The sequence below is a fragment of the Lactuca serriola genome, chromosome 3, assembly GCF_051521515.1.
Source record: "Lactuca serriola cultivar US96UC23 chromosome 3, Lser_US96UC23_V15, whole genome shotgun sequence".
NCBI lineage: Eukaryota > Viridiplantae > Streptophyta > Magnoliopsida > Asterales > Asteraceae > Lactuca > Lactuca serriola.
Genome location: NC_136410.1, coordinates 97,114,189 through 97,132,241, shown reverse-complemented (window position 1 = coordinate 97,132,241; position 18,053 = coordinate 97,114,189). Strand labels below are relative to the sequence as shown.

At 38.4% G+C, this 18,053-nt stretch overlaps 1 long non-coding RNA gene and 1 other non-coding gene across 2 annotated transcripts; one reads left to right on the top strand and one right to left on the bottom strand.

The window, feature by feature from the left end:
• The first annotated feature begins 7,838 nt into the window (after positions 1–7,838).
• Positions 7,839–7,910, top strand: TRNAH-GUG (transfer RNA histidin (anticodon GUG)). The gene has a single exon. It is a non-coding gene; the product is annotated as a tRNA-His (tRNA).
• Positions 7,911–9,127: 1,217 nt separating this feature from the next.
• Positions 9,128–11,085, bottom strand: LOC145092911 (uncharacterized). Its single transcript, XR_013702681.1, has 2 exons — positions 10,948–11,085; positions 9,128–10,048 (listed from the first exon to the last, which is right to left on the bottom strand). It is a non-coding gene; the product is annotated as an uncharacterized LOC145092911 (long non-coding RNA).
• Positions 11,086–18,053: the final 6,968 nt, after the last annotated feature.

Genomic DNA, 18,053 nt, shown 5'->3' with positions numbered 1-18,053 from the left:
GCTCATACCATACATAGATCTGGCTTTCTAGGGCCTGGTTAACACGTAAAGTTTCCAACTTTACGTGTAAATAAACACCAATGAAGGTTTTAGGGCTCAAAATGCACTAAAAGAGTAGATTTAGGGCTTTCATGCAATATGGTTCCATAAAGGCAGTAGATCCAAGCTCCTGGAGCTCAATCATGCCTAGATCTAAAGGCTAAACAACTTATTACAAACCCTATTACACAAACAAGCTTGGGGAAAGGCTCAAGAAGGACTTTCATGGAGCTACAAGGGACAATAAGCATGAAAACAGAGGGAAACTGAGTTATACCTCAAATCACTGAGATAACACAAGGATGTCTAGCTTCCTTCTTCTCTTCTTGATCTACTCTCCTTCCCTCTCCAAATCTTCAAGAAAACACACCAAAATGCTTCAATCTCACAAGGAACAAGGCTTGGACGAAGTAGAGAGCTCTGAGGGTGAAGGGGGCGAGCTTGGGGGCGGATAAGAGGGTTTAAATAGGGTGCAAACCCTTGAAATTTAGGGTTTCATCAGATAGCGGGGACTCGCCGAGTCCAGAATGTGGACTCGCCGAGTCGCCAACTTAAATGTGCTCCCAAACCCGTCTCTACTCGGCGATTCGGGCCTACAACTCGCCGAGTCTAAGGCCAAAATGTAAAATACTTAGGTAAATTTTTACGTACCAGGGACCAGGTGCTACAAACCCTTTTCCCCAACAGCTCCTGAAGCTGTGAGGATAACTCCTGCATCTCTGGCGGTGCAAGGCGATAAGGCGCCTTAGCGATAGGTGCTGCCCCCGGAACTAAATCAATGCGAAACTCCACCTGCCTCTCGGGAGGCACACCCGACAACTCCTCGGGAAATACATTCGGGAACTCACGCACTATCGGAACATCATTAACTAAACTTGGCCTTCCCGCGGTCTCCCGGGTATCCATCATATAAGCTACGAACCCCTTGCAGCCCTGCTGCAAACTCTGCCTCGCTCTGGCAACCGAACAGAATGCTGACCCACTTCGAGTTCCGTCTCCATAGACTGTCGGCACTCCCCCACTAGGATCTCGAATGGTCACCAATTGCTGCTCTCAGTCTATCACGGCCCGATATCGGCTCAACTAATCCATGCCCACAATGACACATACGTCCCCCATCGCAATCGGGACCAGATCTATCGGAAACCCAACGCCGAAAATCTCAAGCACACACCCTCGGATGACATCCGTGGAATACACTGCTCGCTTGTTAGCTATAGAAACTCGTAGAGGACGACTCATCGCCTCTCGTTGGATACTGATGTGTCTACTGAACGCTAATGAAACAAATGACCAACTCGCACCCGAGTTAAACAACACCAAAGCAGGTACAGAATTCACAAGGAAAGTACATACGCATATCATAATATAAACACAAGATCTCATCAAAAACAAATAATAACAAAATACATACCAGCCACGACGTCGGGTGCTGCGCGGACCTCCTCCGCTGTCAACTGGAAGGCTCTCACGCGAACCTTCGGTGCCTCGGGCAGTTAAAAATCACGATTTAATCACGATTTAGCAAACACTAAACAGGGAAACTGCATAGGGCAGTTAAAAATCGAAGTCAAAAGGGGTATGCTAGGCGTCCGTCCCCGAGCTCAAACCGGCGGTGTGGGACGGGATTGAGACCAAATTAGGTCCTAGGGTTCAGTTCATTGGTCCGAATCAGTCTAATTAAGCCATAATCAACCACAAATTTGTGAAAACCGGCCCTTAATTCGAGAAACATATAAACCCTAGATTTCGAACACAGGTATTTTGCAGCTAATTCCATCGATTGAAACATAAATCCAAGCCATTGAGTATCCGGAAAACTTACTTGTGTGTCGAATTTGACAAGAAAACAAGCACAATCGAGATTCTTTGAGAGAATTCGTCCGTCACAGCTTATGCGGCGAAATAGAAGTGTTTGAAAGAATAACAAAGAAGTCAAAGGGTCAAAAGATATACCTGGTCGCTGATTTACGCTGGGCGTAACCCCAACTACGTGAAAAATCCATCCGCGATCCGGGGCTCATTACGCTTGGCGTAATTAAAATTACGTTGGGCGTAACTGAAACTGAAATATTCCCTTTTCTTTAATCGAAATTCCTTTCTTTTAATTAATTAATTAACGGACTTATAATTAATTATTTTTCTTTTTAATTGCTTCAATAGCTAATGACTTTCCGATGAGTGACATAAAAAAATGAGACGTCATCATCACTTATCTTTGTCAAGATCAAACAACAATGGTTGATTAAAAACCTTTGCACGCAAGAATTGGTTTGCGAAAACACCCACTTTCGGGACCCGTTAGAATATTTCCTTTGTTTTCTTTGCACCTTTAACTAAAAGCGGAACAAGAAGTGACCTAACTAGTCAAGAACAGCAAGAGCTCGGTCTTCCACTTAACCACCTCGATACGCCTTGCTATACTACGCCTCGTGGATTGAGTTGGACAAATCACCCAAAGTAGTAGACTAAACAAGTCAAGAATTCCCTAATCGCTTGCAATCTCGAAATCCATGCAAAAAGTAAAACCAAACAATGTGTATGATCACGAATTCCTGCACATAGCAACAAAAACCTTCCCGACAAGTGAAATGATATCAACGAAAATAAAACTAAAAAAAATAAAATAAAAAAGTAACTAAAAACAAATAACGAATAATCAAATAAACTAAATTAATTGAAAGCCGTTCCCCGGCAACGGCGCCAAAAACTTGATGTGCACAAAAGTACCCACTAATTTTAATATTTATAACCTAACAAACTTAGACTATCTATGCACTTATAGGCAGTGTACCTAGTCAGATTACAATATAGCTTAGGTAAGTCGGGTGTCGATCACAGGGAACGGTGGATTAATTTAATATATTTGATTATAGGTTACAGGTCACACGAAAATAATAAAGAAAATGGTTTAATAAATTTCAAACTAGCAATTAACAACTCTCGATAAACTAACAGGGAAGCAAATCTCTTCAGGTACTTTGGTTTAGATAAATTACACCTTAAAAACATAGACAATTGCATACACAAATTCATTTATTCATGTTCACCGATTCCTAAAATGATTAGATTCGCGTTCACTATAACTAATCCTTTAGCAAACAAGTCAATTTAAACAGTGATCGGTTGATTAAACTAACATGCTTCCTAGTGTTCAGTTCGTATCAAACAAGACTTGTAAATATAGTTAATCGAATTACTAATTCAATTTAACCTCTTGTTGATGGTCATCAAACAAGGCTCACACATTAACTTACTTATTCTCAAGTTAATCCTAGTTTCACATTCGTTATTCCTAGACTTATAATCTCGATGGTCATCAAAATCATAAGAGACAAGCAATCAAGCGGGTGTTCACACAACTCAATTCACTTAACAATTAACAACAAATAATCATCATTAATACGTAAGGATCTTTTAACAAGCTTGGCAAGATACATTAAACATAAACAAACAATTCAATATAGCAATTAGTCTAATAATCAAAGCTTCATTCAATCATAAGCACAAAGTAAAAAAATTTTACACCCAAATCATAAACGAAATACAGAAAAGTACCACAATGGAATGCTAAACATGGTCACGTTAGCAACCCATATGATTACCGACACGTATCCGCTCTCCAACCCTTCCGATCTCCGCTCCCGTTAGCTTAGCGGCCTTCCGGCCGCCTTCTAGACCCTCAAAACGGCTTAACAGAAGTTTAATATCGACTAAATTAAGTTGGAAGTCGAATTCCCCCTTCTGGTTAGCTGAAAATCGACTTTTATAACCTTTTTAGCCGACTTACGTACGATGGGCGTAAGTCGGATTACGTTGGGCGTACTGAAGATTTCTACGCGATTGAACTTATCCGAGGCCAGCCATTACGCGGGGCGTACCCTTAAGTTACGCTGTGCGTAATTCAATTTGGTCGCTACGCTTAGCGTAATTGCTATTTACGCGGGGCGTAATTGTTGCTCCAACATTTTTTAATTACTTTTAGCTTCTAAGCCCGGTTTCCGCTTCAGTCTTTTCTTTTGTGCTTTATCGTCAACGAATAGCTGCAAATCATAATTCAAAGCATTATGAGTACTTTTTAGTTCTAAAAGAGAATAATAAAGGCCAAAATATTAAGATATAATGCATAAAAATATATATAAAAATACAGATATCAGAATGCTCAAGTACCGGCTCATGCGCGCCTGCTCAGACGACACGTGCTCAGGGCAGAACATTGCCCTCTCATGAAACTTCCTGGTGATCACAGTAACTGAATCAGTACCCTGTTTGAGGGTCAAGAACTCATGGGCCAACCGTTCGCTTTCCACCGGGGGAACGTACTCGTCTCTGAACATAGTGGTGAACCTCTCCCAGGTCACCGCTGAGATCTCCGCAGAAGTAAGATGCGTCGTCACAAATTTCCACCAGTCCTTCGCTCCTAAGCAAAGTTGGTTCAGTGAAAACCGAACCTTCAGATGCTCTGGACACGAACAAGTGTAGAAGCATCCCTCGATATCAGATATCCATCTCATCGCAACAATCGGATCCTGCGTCCCATCAAACTCTGGTGGCTTCGTGTTGCTGAACTCCAGATACAACAACGAGTCACCCCCTTGCGGCCTGGCAGCAACGACGGTTGCGGTGGCCACGACAACAGCAACATCAGTAAGAGCGGCGTACCGCTCATCAAAGGTCTCAATCAGCGTGGTCTTGATAGACCCGAACATCTCCGGTATCTCAACTCGGATGGCCGCAGCCAGCTCATCATGAATCATCTGGCGAAGCTCCTCATCGCTCACACCCCCTCGCTAGTCACCGGTCTGTGGCGTGTCCCAACCATGATGTCTCTAAAATACAAAAAAATATCAAGGACTCACTCGAGCGTACTCGCACTCGATAACTCAACCCTACTTGTTTCCTAGTATCCTAAGGATTCCTACTTGGACTGCACACTGATCCGGTGTTTCCAGTAGTACAGGCCCTATACTACCTTCCATACCGTATCAATATTCGTTCAAAGCCACCCTCCAAGGATCCCAAGTCACAAGTACTCTATCTCTTGCCACACATAAGCTACCCTTCGGTAGACCCTCATAGCACCTCACTGCTACCTATTCACTCACAAGCATCTCATATCAGCAGAAATCTCCCTAGGCTAAGGCATCAAAAATCAGGTCACTCTAGTCCTAATATGAATACCTAGCCTACTCTAGCACGCATAACACATTACAACATATTTCTTAACACATAAGGTAAGGGTAATTTGGGAAATCACCGTTCGGGCGCTGGCTGATCGTACACACTACTTTCTTCTGTTTCCTCAATTCCTTTTTATTCTTTTAGGAAAAATTGTTTATCTATGAAAACTTCCTCAAATCCTCAGTTCGAGTTCAAATACAGCCGAAGATGAATCCGAATTCCTCAAACCAAGACTCTGATACCAACTTGTAACACTGTGAAATTTCAAAACAATTTTTCATTTTAAATTAATAAAAATACTCCAATCACAATTCTCAAAAACTTGTATCAATTGTTTTTACATAACATAAGTGCAAATCAAAATCCCCAGAATCTCAAAACATCTCCACCATAAGTGTGTAGTGATCATGTCGGCGCCTTCCCGCGATCATTACCGGTACCCAAAACACATAACATGCAAACGGTAAGCAATAATGTTTAGTGAGTTCCCCAAAATACCACGTACAACACATACGCCTTTCCAGGCTATAGCTCCATGGGATCTTCCGATCCAAGTGTCTCAAGAGATTTCCATCTCATAACTCTGTTGACCTTCCGGTCCATGCTCTGTTGACCTTCCGGTCCATATCATCATACTCATATCATAACATATAACATATACAACATACATCACATTTTCATCATACACATAAGACCTTTTGGTCACACATAATTACCCTATCGGGTAAGGCATAGTGAGAAGACTCACCTCGAAGATGTCGGATGATCGCTCGCGCTCAATCTTCCGACCTAGCTTCCTCCTATAGTATAAATACACTTCTAATTAATACCTCCCCGACTTAGTATAACTAATGCCCTAAAGTCAACACAAGTCAGCTCTGGTCAACGCTGGTCAATGGCCACCCTTTGACCCAACTCGTCGAGTCAGGCACTGACTCGGCGAGTTCAGATGTGAACTCAAGTCCCCTAAATCCCAACTGACTCACCGAGTCGTTTCCCCCAACTCGGCGAATCACCAACTGTGTGAGTCACGGGACAACCCGGTCCGACTCGTCGAGTCTGCTCATGGACTCGGCAAGTTCATTCCGTGCTCGAACTCAAATGGCCTTCTGAGGTCAGATCTGTTCCTCTAATCCATAGATTTGACCTTCCCAAGCTCAATAAACACGTAAAGGTTCAAACTTGATACTCATGTATCGTCCAAATAACTCTACTTGAAGCATTTGCCCCAAATACAACATCCTAAGCCCATTTCTTCCATAACTCATCATAAAGCAAGATGGATAAAGCTCTCTGGACCACTATGGGTCCAGATCCGAAGTCTAAACATGATATGGGACCATATATCCAACAATCATCCCAATAAAGGGTATAGAAAACCCTAGGTCCATGGATTCTTCAACAAAACAGAAAAAGGATCGATATGCTACCTCAAGGATGATGTTCTTTGCTCGATATCCACAGATATGCAACCTTTTTGGCCTCCTCTAAGTTGGAACCACCTTCTTCTTGCAAAACCAACCCACAAAGATCAAATAATGGCTTCTTTCCTCTCACAAACGCTCAAGCACTCTTAGGGTTTCTCTCAAGGGTCTGGTAGCCGCAAATGGTGGCTATAAGGGTCCTTAAATAGGTCCCAAACCCAAAAAATTAGGGTTTCTTTCACCAGCTCTGACTCGGCGAGTGCATTCCCCTGAGTCGTCGAGTCTAATCATTTTCCACGTCACCCATTCGCGACCTGACTCGACGGGTCTAAGTAGCAACTCGTCGAGTCACCTCAGCACAATTCAAATTATAATATTAATTAATGTACCTGGGAAACCGGGCGTTACAAATTGTTTTTTTTTGTTACATTGTTATATTATAGTTCGTTTGTGTTCATATATGTTCAATTGTGTTTGTTTATTTTTTTTTCCGTTTATGTTCGTTTAGCATGTTCACGAACATAAATGAACAAACATGTGCAAGGCGATTTGTTAAACGAACAAATATGAACAAACCTTTGTTCGTGTTCGTTCGGTTCGTTTATAGCCCTAATTATAACCATAATAGAAACTTACAAATAAAAAATGAATCTCATCACCGTTATCAGAAGACATTTTCAGTTTTAGTAGTGTCTGGAATGTTGTTTGTAGGGTAATCTGAAATGACATAGTTCGAAATGAAGTTTGAAACGGGTTAAAATGGTATTTATATGTGGACCACGTTATCGGGTCGAGTCCATTACCTGTCGACTAGATACAAAATCGGGTCCGGAATAACCCATTTTGGATCGAGTGGTCATTTAAAAAAAAAAGTTATTATTATTAAAATAATATTAAAAAAATGATTAGTTTACTCAATTACTCTCAAATAAATTGTTCATGTGTTTACGAAAAGAAAAAAAAAAGATCGAAATGATACATAACTGAGCATGTCATTATTTTTATCATAAAATTGTTTCAAACATCTACAATTTCAAGAAAAGAAAACCCATCAATTTATCCTAGTTACCTTCTTTGCAATGAGTCTGAAGCTCAGGTTACACTTGTATCCCATCGTTTTACAGCGGAGTAAGTTTGTTGTGCTCTTTTAGTGACTTAGTATTTATATATTGTTATAGATAAATGAAACATCAAGTGGCTGTAGTTTAGTGGTAAGAATTCCACGTTGTGGCCGTGGAGACCTGGGCTCGAATCCCAGCAGCCACAAACTTGAAATAAATTTTTAGATTGCTCTTCATGTAAGATTCTAGTGGCTACTTCATTATCTTGATTTTATATTCACATATATATGTTTTTTTTCTTTTACAAAAAAGACTTTTAGCTTTTAAAAGCTCAAAAGTTCTTTTCCGAAAAGTTACAAAAAGTCAGGAAATCCTGACTTTTCCAAAAAGATGTTTTTCCTTGTATTAAAACTCCAAAAGTTATTAGTTTGCCAAACATTTTTTTGTTTTTTTTTTCTTTTACAAAAAAGACTTTTGACTGTGAAAAGCTAAGCCAAACACCCCCTATATGTTTTTTAATAGTGTACTTGTTCTCCATGTGAAACAAATTGTCGGTTAGATTTTTATTCATGTCAACTACTATCAATTAATGTTCTTTCATGCAGTTTAGATACACAAACATTTGATTAGTGGTGGCACCAAAAAATTAATAGTCACACTCATATTTTCATATTTTCAAGATACGTGTGTGTGAACTTACAACTGGTTGAGTGGCATCAACTATTTGCAATATAAAAATATAGGGTTATCTATTAATATAATCAAAATGAGAGGTGTTACGCTACTAAATTACATTTTTTAAGTACCACAAAATAGACTATGTTAGAAATAACACTAAATAAAAAATGATATCTATTTTAATTCATGTGCAAACCGCTAGTATAGACTATTAACATGAAGTGGTTTAGCCCTACAATGGAAGCCTAGTGATGGAATAGATATAGATATAGTAAATTGAAGTAATAAAAATTTAACAAAGAAAGACGGGAAAAGGAAATGGAAGCATGGGTATTGGCTTCTAGGACCCAAATTGCCGGTCCTTTTCATTTGTAACATACTAACATCTCATTTTTTAGGGATAAATTAAATTTGTTAAATAAAGTTATAATAGTACTAAAAGAAATAGGTGTTGTTTGTGTTTGCTTATTTAAAACAATTTACATTTATTTAAGAATGTTTATTGACTTATAAGGTGAAAAATTAGAATTTTAAAAATATATTAGAACTTCTAAAATAAATTCAGGTGTTCTTTGCTTTAAAACTGAAAAATAAAAATAAAGAGAAATTAAATATCCTCATATATTTTGTTCCTACCAATCATTCTATCTATTTAAATGATGACATATGTCATATTAGTATCCTAAAATATCATTAAATGAACATTAAATGTTACGCATGTCACCATTTTATTGAGTAGGAGGATATGTAAAAGAGTGATCCTGAAATAAGGATAGCCTATAAATACATAAAGTAACCAATCATTCAAGTCAATTCCTCCTAATGAGTAATCTTGCCATAATTATTAAGATAAAAACATCTCAAAAGAAGCTACACATCATCATCAATGGTGCTAAAAAAGCCATCAAAATTCAAATCAACAGAAAAACACAAACACCTCATTACACACGTCGCTGTTTCCTGAGTCGACACCCGTTATGTGGCTTCCTAGTGGTATCCTCGATATACACAATCGGATTCCTATCTGATCTGGAATGCGTATATCCATCTCTAAACCCCAAAATCGCCAATTTCTTCCTTTTAAAAAAAGTAAACCCGTTAACCTTCACAACAACCGACTTCAATCCCATACTTTTGGCCACACGTCCCACATGTTCAGCTGTTGCTTCAGCCGCATATTTTGACACCTTGGGCCCACCTTTCATTTCCGCCAAACATCCCGCCGATGCCCCCATTTTCTTATTCCCCTTTGAATCCGTCACAGTCACAAACGTGTTGTTCCTCATTAGTTTGATGTGGACGATATCCGCGTTGTGCTCGCTTCCGGATGAAGGATTGTCCTTCATTATTCCTCGGACAAAGTTCACGTCGCGAGTGAACGGCCGAGTGTCCCGATTGAACCGAAGCGGTTCAATCGGGCGGTCTGAGCCGGAAAATCTCCGGCTCAGACCGTCAAAGTAGCCTCCACCACCACCGGTTCTGACCGGGGGTTGTTGGTTTGGACTGGTGGTGGGGCCTCGCTCGAACTCGAACTCCTTTCGAGTAATGGAATGTATAGGACTTGCAAATTTTAACGAATTTGATTTTGGAAAATTGAGTTTTGTTGCCAAATTAGCCAAGAATCTAGGCATGGTGTTGTGAAGAAAAGAGTTGGGAGTCTAATTCCTGCAAAATAAAGTGTGGTTTGTAAATGAAGAAATAGCAACCTACTTTTGTTGGGTTATTTTTCCTCTAGTTTACTCTAAAAAAAATATTGAAATAAAATTGGCATAAAAAACTCCCCACCCCAAATTAGGCTCATTTGGTTTATAAAATCAATGCTTAAATATCAATGTAATTCTATTGATTTCTTTACTAGACCATCAGATTATTATTTTTTCCTATTACAACATTGTACTTTGAAAATTTCACTCAATTATAAAAGTGTCATCCAAATACAAACAATTTTCACTGCTACAGTTGAGTAGATTTTAAAAAAATAATAATAATAAAAGTTGAAACTAAAAGAAATTATAATATTATGCTATAATACACAAATAAATAAAAGTGCGTTGCTATTTACTGCATTTAGCCCTACACATTTATTTGGTACTAAGAAACATTATCAAGTGGTTTTTCTTTTCCACAGTTAGCTTATTGAATCAGATACGCCCATTCAAATCTTAATAAAAAAACTGATGCACAAATATTTTTTATCTTACTAGATCACACATATGGATGATTAAGAGGTTTATTAAGTGATTTTTAAAACAACAGACAAAACTATATCAACAAAAGTGTTTACTGTTGACATGAAACCAGATAATCACCAAACTAATATCAACAAAATCAGATTATAAGCTTCATTGATTCCAATAAAATTCAAGATTAAAAAATAGCATCAGCTTATCAAGAGGTGTACAGAACCAGAAAAAGAAAGTGGGATTCCAACCCAGAAATTAGGAACAAGAATTGAGCTCTAGATTCAAAATCGAACAGGAAAGTCATATGCTTCATCGATTCCAGAAATCAAACATCATGTATCGATCCAGAAGGTGTAACCGGATAAAGAAAGTCGGACTTACCAGATGAAGGAGCAGTAGCCGTAGCCGGCGCTGGCGATAGTAAATCTGGAGCGGAGATAGGAGAAGGGTCGCAGCTCTTCTCTCCGTTGAACGTTGTGAAGGGAATGAACCTAACGGCGTGAACGAGGGTATTTCGATTGGGGCAGAACGGGGGTATTTCAGTAATTTTAACTTTAAAAAGTGAGTCCTTATTTATGAAAAGTTGCATTTTGAGCTATACCAAAAAATCATTTTGAAAAAAATACATACTTCATATCTAAACTTTTTTTTTTTTTTTTTTTAATTTATTGACTTTTTAAAAAAGTTAATAGGTCTATAAGCTACTAATCAATCCCAAACATCCTCTATGTAGGGTTTACAAAATAAAAAGCACCAAATTAGGGGTGAGCAAAAACCGAACCGCAAACCGAAAAAACCGCATAAACCGAAACCGAAATGAAAACCGATGGTGCGGTTTTTAGTTTTGTAAAAACCGAAAATACTCGGTGCGGTGCGGTTTTTAGTCTCGCAAAAACCGCAAAAAACCGAACCGCACCGCATATATATATATATATATATATATATATATATATATATATATATATATATATATATTAAGTGTTGATATTTGTAAGAACCAAGAACTTATGACAATTAAAATTTCTATAAATGTAAATATCTATGTTATCTATCGGCGGATGATTGTATATTTTTAAGCATACATTCAGTGGTATTTACAATAACAAATAATGTTTGACATTTTTTTAACATTCAAATATGAAGAGTAATAGGGATATAGTATCATTTTTATGAATACATTAATTGATATTATTGTATGTACTTGTAAAACAAATATTATATTAAATTCTTATTATATTGAAGCATTAGAAACATATTGGATGAGTGGTTATGTAATTTGATTTCAAACCAAGAGGTAGGGGTATCGGTTTATCTCCAATTAATGATTAGCACTCCTCATCTGAGTCAAGGTAACTCGCTGAGTTACTTGAGTTTGAGTAAAAAGGCAAAACGAAAAAAAAAAAAAAAAACTAAAAAAAAAAAAAAACTAAAAAAAACCGCAAAAAAAAACTGAACCGCAAAAAACCACTATAAAAAACCGCATAAAACCGAACGGTGCGGTTTCTAAATTTCAAAAAACCGAAGTTGCGTTTTTCGGTTCGGTTTTTGCCAAAAACCGCACCGAACCGCACCATGCTCACCCCTACCAAGTTAGGTTAAACTTACACGAGAGTTAAGAGACGGAAGAGTTAAGAGACGGAGATACCAAAATCAGTGAGTGCACAACACATAGATTGAAGAGGGCAAGAGGCCAAGACGCGGTAGAATTGAGACTACAAGAGGAGTTGTTGTGACCCGATGAGAAAATAGAAAAATGATAGTTATAACATAAGGGTTTTTTTTATAACTTGGACCAAAAGTATTTGAGGGCCTGGGCGTGTCCTCTCCTTACCATAGGCACCATAGAGACCTCAACCAAATCAAACAGTTCCCATATCTATGTGTACACATCTTGTGTACATGTGGGGTTTTGAAATATGACTAAGGCACCTCCATGTAACGCCCGCAGATTCGGGCTAGTCAATTTAGAGATAATAGGGGTCGAAAACGACTTTTCGACAAAAGATTATTTATAATAAATAATCTTAACCAAGTTGTAGAATATGTCTCAAGGGTTTCGTACATATAAAGAACGCCGAAATCCGAGTTATAACGAAGAAGTTATGGCCCGTCGAAGTTTTCGGCAAAATCGGAACGGCACCGGGAGACGTAAATAGTGAATTTAAGATAGAGGACTTTTTAGCCTTAGGGATCTAAATGAAAGTTGTAGAATACGTATCCACCTACGCGTGGATATAAAGAACGTCAAAAACGTAGTTCGTATGCAAAAGTTATGACCTTCCAAAGATATAGCTGTCTAAGAGCATGACACGCGTCAGAAACCCTAAATTGACCGGACTCACGACGTGAGCCTCTTTTCTCACGACGTGAGGAGTCAAAAAGTCACATTTTGGAGCTAGAAGTCTACGGGAACGATAACTAAAAAGCTCACGACGTGAGTAATGAATTCTCACGACGTGAGGAGTCAAACAGACACTATTCAAGCCTAGAACGCAGATGTCGAAGCTACGAGGTGATTCATCCATGGATCACGACGTGAGCAATGACTTCTCACGACGTGAATGGGCCGAAATCAGCCTATAAATAGCAAGTTCGACCTCATTCACTTCTTACACCAAATATTCCTTCTCTCTCTCGTTTTCTGAAGCCGTTCCGCGTCCCGAGCCCAACGATCACGAGCCGTTGACCATTTTTAGATTCTATCTACTCCCGCTACTAAGGTGAGTGTATAGTTACTTTCATCTTACACATAGATATGAAGTATTTTGATATAAATTACGTGCTATGTGTGCATATTGTCTGAATACTTGTTGTTTATACTGGTGAAAGATTTTTATACATGTTTTAAATGATGTAAACTGTATAAAGTATTTTATATCTACAAAATATGTTGGGTAAAACATGGGTAGATGAATGATGAGGGATAAAAGATGAAATAGAGGAACATTAGTAGTATGGACCTAGTGCCCTTTGGTAAACATTGGCAGCAATGGACCTAGTACCATATAGATGAGCACTAGCAGCTGCGCCACAACCCGTAGATGTTTTAGATCTACGGTAAACATCCTAGAAGTTGCGCTCTAAGGATAGTATCGGCAGCTGCGCCTAATAGGGAGCCTTATGACCATGACAGTAGCGTTTAAAGGTCAATACCGGCAAAAGCGCCTCATAGAAAATGTCCCAATTCTGGCAGCTGCGCCTAAGCGATAATATTAGCAGTTGCGCTTGACCACTGTGTCATTGGCAACAGTGGACTTCATGTTGTTTCCTTAGGATGATCCTTAGGAATGAATAAACAAGGGTTAGCTGATCCTTAGGGTAAATCCTTAAGAAGCTAATGGGAATGGGTAATTTGGTTGATTGTTTGATGTTTAAATATAATAATTATATTATTGTGGGTTGAAAACCCTATGTACTCACCAGGTTTCCCAACCTGACCCACTCAGTTTATTTATATCACAAGTGTCGATATAAAGTTACATTACACTGAGAGATTTAAAAGAGATGTAGATCACTAGTGTAAATGAATGTAAGTTCTGTTTATGCTTATGTTTCTGTAATGACAATGACATCCCAAATGTTTTAAAAGTGAATAAAAATTTACATTTATTTAGAAATGCTTTGATAACGCAATTATCATGTTTTTCTGGGAACAAATTCCGCAACATTTTTATTAAAAGAGGTACTCTGATTTTTATAAAGCATAAACAAAATCGGTCTTTTTCTGGCCGTGAAAATGGAGATGTCACACTCCACGACGCGTCATGTGTGGGTTTGTCACCTTGAGAGGTACACTACAACAAGAAGAGGATACAATATTGTAAACAATTAATATTAAAACTATACCTCGAGATCCTCTCAGGACGCCTATGGGGTTTGTTGACGTACATGTGTAATAACATCACCGTACAATAAGAAAATCTCTATATAATGTTAAGTGATCAACAATATTGTAAACACATAATATTAAAATTACACCTCAACATCCTATGAGGGTACCTCAGTTTGGGCTGCACAGGTGCAATAATATTACCCTACAATAAAAAAATGATTATATAATTTTAAATGATCAACAATATTGTAAGCACGTAATATAATAATTGTACCTTGGCATCATGTGAGGGCCCCTACTGGGTCGTTCTACACCGGTAACAACATTACCACACAATAAGAAATTAGTTATATAATTTTATGATCAACTTATTATAAACATGTAATATTAAAAAGGTATCGCGACATCTTGTGAGGGCCCCTCCGCCTTGAGAGCACGACAAACGATTCTACTACAAACATTCACTCGGGAAAACGCCATAATGTATGGAGTTTAGCATCTCTAATCTAAGTTATGGCAGTATTCCCAACACACCCTCGATACGTGAGACGAATATTGTAACATCCAGTTTCGGGATGTACCTATTTTGGGATTTTAGACTGTAATTCGGCCATGTAAAGGCTTTGGGCTTCAATGGAATAGAGTTTAGACTCTGTTAGATGTTGATGATATTGGAAAAGTGATTTAAACTTTGAATTGTACTTCAGAGTTAAATGAGTAAATGGGAAAAGTAATGTTTCAAACGTTTTTGCATGAATTATGGTTTTAGTTTGGAGTGTTTTTAGTAGTAACTGATTAAGTATAGTTTTGGGGTTCTTCAACACCTTCGTGTGGATATAAAGATCGCCGAAATCAGATTTGAAATGACGACGTTATGGATGTTTAAAGTTAGAGTTGTGAAGTTAGCTCCTATGTTGAGCGTTGGAGGAAGATGTCATGTGGGGGTTTTGTAACGCCCCGATTCTCAGGTATTGATTTAAATGAAAGTTTATTTGGTTTTAAGATCTACTCGACGAGTTGGTTGCCCTACTCGTCGAGTATCAACGGGGTGGGATCGCGTATTTAGTGGCCTACTTGCCGAGTCCATGAAGAACTCGACGAGTAGGAGCTGGCAGAAGAAACCCTAGATCCTGGGGTTTTGCACCCTATTTAAAGAAGCATAAGCCTCCTTCGGCCTCTTTGCATTCCTTGAGAGCTCATAGAAACCCTAATTCGTGTGGTGCTTCATTCTTGTGTGTCTTAAGCTTTGGAAAGAAGGTTTTTGGAAAGGAAGAGCTTGGAGGGCAAGAGACTAGGAGCAAGGAAGGTGTGGGAATTAGAAATCTACCTCAGTTAGCATCATTTAGAGGTATCAAGTCGCCACCTTTACCTCATTTTCCTTCTAGACCTCATTTGGTTGAGATCTAGGGTTTTTATGGTTTGATTGTGATGATATTGTGGGATATGAGTTAGATTTGAAGTTGTAACTTTAGATCTGGACCCTTCTTGGGTTCTAGAGTCATAAAGCTCCGAGTTTGGCCATGTATGAAGCTTTCCTTGAGTATGAAACCCCATTGTGAGCTTGGATTTGACATTAAGAGCCTTTTTAGCTATGCATGCACGTAAAGTTTGCAACTTTACGTGAAAAGCATGCCTTAGAAGCTTGGATCTGTAATTTGGAGCCATTGCATGGATTAAAAGAGTTTGTATGGCTTAAGGACTGAAGGAACTCGGTGATTTGCAAGGTCGACTCGGCGAGTCATATGAAGATAGGCCTGGACCCGACGAGTTGGATGAACAACTCAGCGAGTCCGATGAAGATTGTCATAGAACTCGACGGGTTGTATGAACTGATGGGTTTTGAGCATTCTAACACTTCCTAAGTGTACATGCAACCCTAATAACCTTGAATCTATGTTTTCTCTATATACATGCAAATTTCTTTTTCAAGGTTATTTCCTAACTAGCATGGCATGGGGAATATATGAAACATAAAAACTAGTAGAAATACATATGTTGTTGTTGCTTGGATTCCTTCAAGACTTTGTGAGCCTAGCACCCCAAATGTTGTGCCTCAAATGCTTCACACAACACCATAAAACCTGGAATAACTTGAGAGAATACTTCTAGCACTCAAAATCGGTTATGCCCTCGCTTGTAACACTAGGTCTCCATTTTGCTAGCCAAAGGGTTCCTTTTATAGTGGTGTCACAATTAGGGTTTCATTAAGAAGACCCATAATTGTCATGACTCTTCATTTCTCATGACCCATGGGTTTGTAACTCCCATGGACTATCCATGGAGCTCCAAATGGTTACATCCATAACCCATACACCATGGATCATTAATCCACCATAAAAGAATTGATGATTGTCATAATCAACCCTATCTATTTAATTAGTCTCACTTTGATCACCAAATTAACACTAGATTAATATATGATCAATACTAATTAAATAACACTATTATTAATATATTAGAACTTATAATATATTAATAATCATAAGTTCATATTCTCTCATTTAGTCTATCCAAGTATTGCAATGCCATGCAACCACAAGTATTGCAATGCCATGCAACCCAAATGGACCATGCCGGGTCGGATCAAGTACATACCAAATAAAGTTATGGACTTAAACACTATATCCAACAGTCTCCCACTTGGATAAGTCTAATAACTATATTTGCAAATATGACTTCAAAATCCGACTAGCAATCGTAGCTCTTTCAAAGTCTCTTGGAACTGAGATGATGATGATACGCCATTTAAGATAAGTGATCATATAATCCTCTGCTCTCATGATATCAGCCGGACAAACACATGGAACATGGTCTTACTTATTGTCCAGCATTTGTTTCTCGATCTCCGATTTGTTTCGACATAGAACTAAATTGAACACATCAATTAGGTTCTGACCGGGCCCGGTACATAGGTCAAAACCAAATCATCGAGGGGCCCAGATATCGCTTCTATTTCTAGAAGGAACAGATAAACTTCGACTGATATGCTTGTACTAACTACTCGTTGAATTACTCACAAAGGCACATTTTATAACATCGAGTTACCAATGCGTTTTCGTACAATCAATGAATAACTAACTCATAGTCAACAACTCATATCTCTAGGTTTGAAGATTTATATGATATTACCGTCTCACGATCACTTGAGATAAATTCCATGAAGTGATGCAAGTGAGCGTGGGTTGAATCCAATACTCAGCCCTTATGAGTACTCATGAATGTTGTAGCAACCGTTGCATTGTCTAAAGCACTTTAGACAAATCATACAAGACAAATTCATGACAGTCTTGAATCAATACTTACTTCCAAAGTTTGACCGACTGTGGATGGTTTGAATAATAACATGATTATTCTGGAAGTAAAAAAACATGCAAAATTGAAACATAGTAAACAATCAACACAAGATAGTAGCACCCCAAATGTGTTGGGTTTTGAGCAATCTAACACTTCCTAAGTGTGCATGCAACCCTAATAAACCTTGGATCTATGTTTGTCTAAATACATGCAAAATAATAATTTTCCAAGGTTCATAACCTATCTAACATGGCATGGGGTACTTTTAAACATAAAAGAATTAGATGAGATTACATACCTTTTGATGATGAGTTTGATTCCTAAGGAGTTTGAGGGCCAAGCACCAATAGTGTGAATGCCT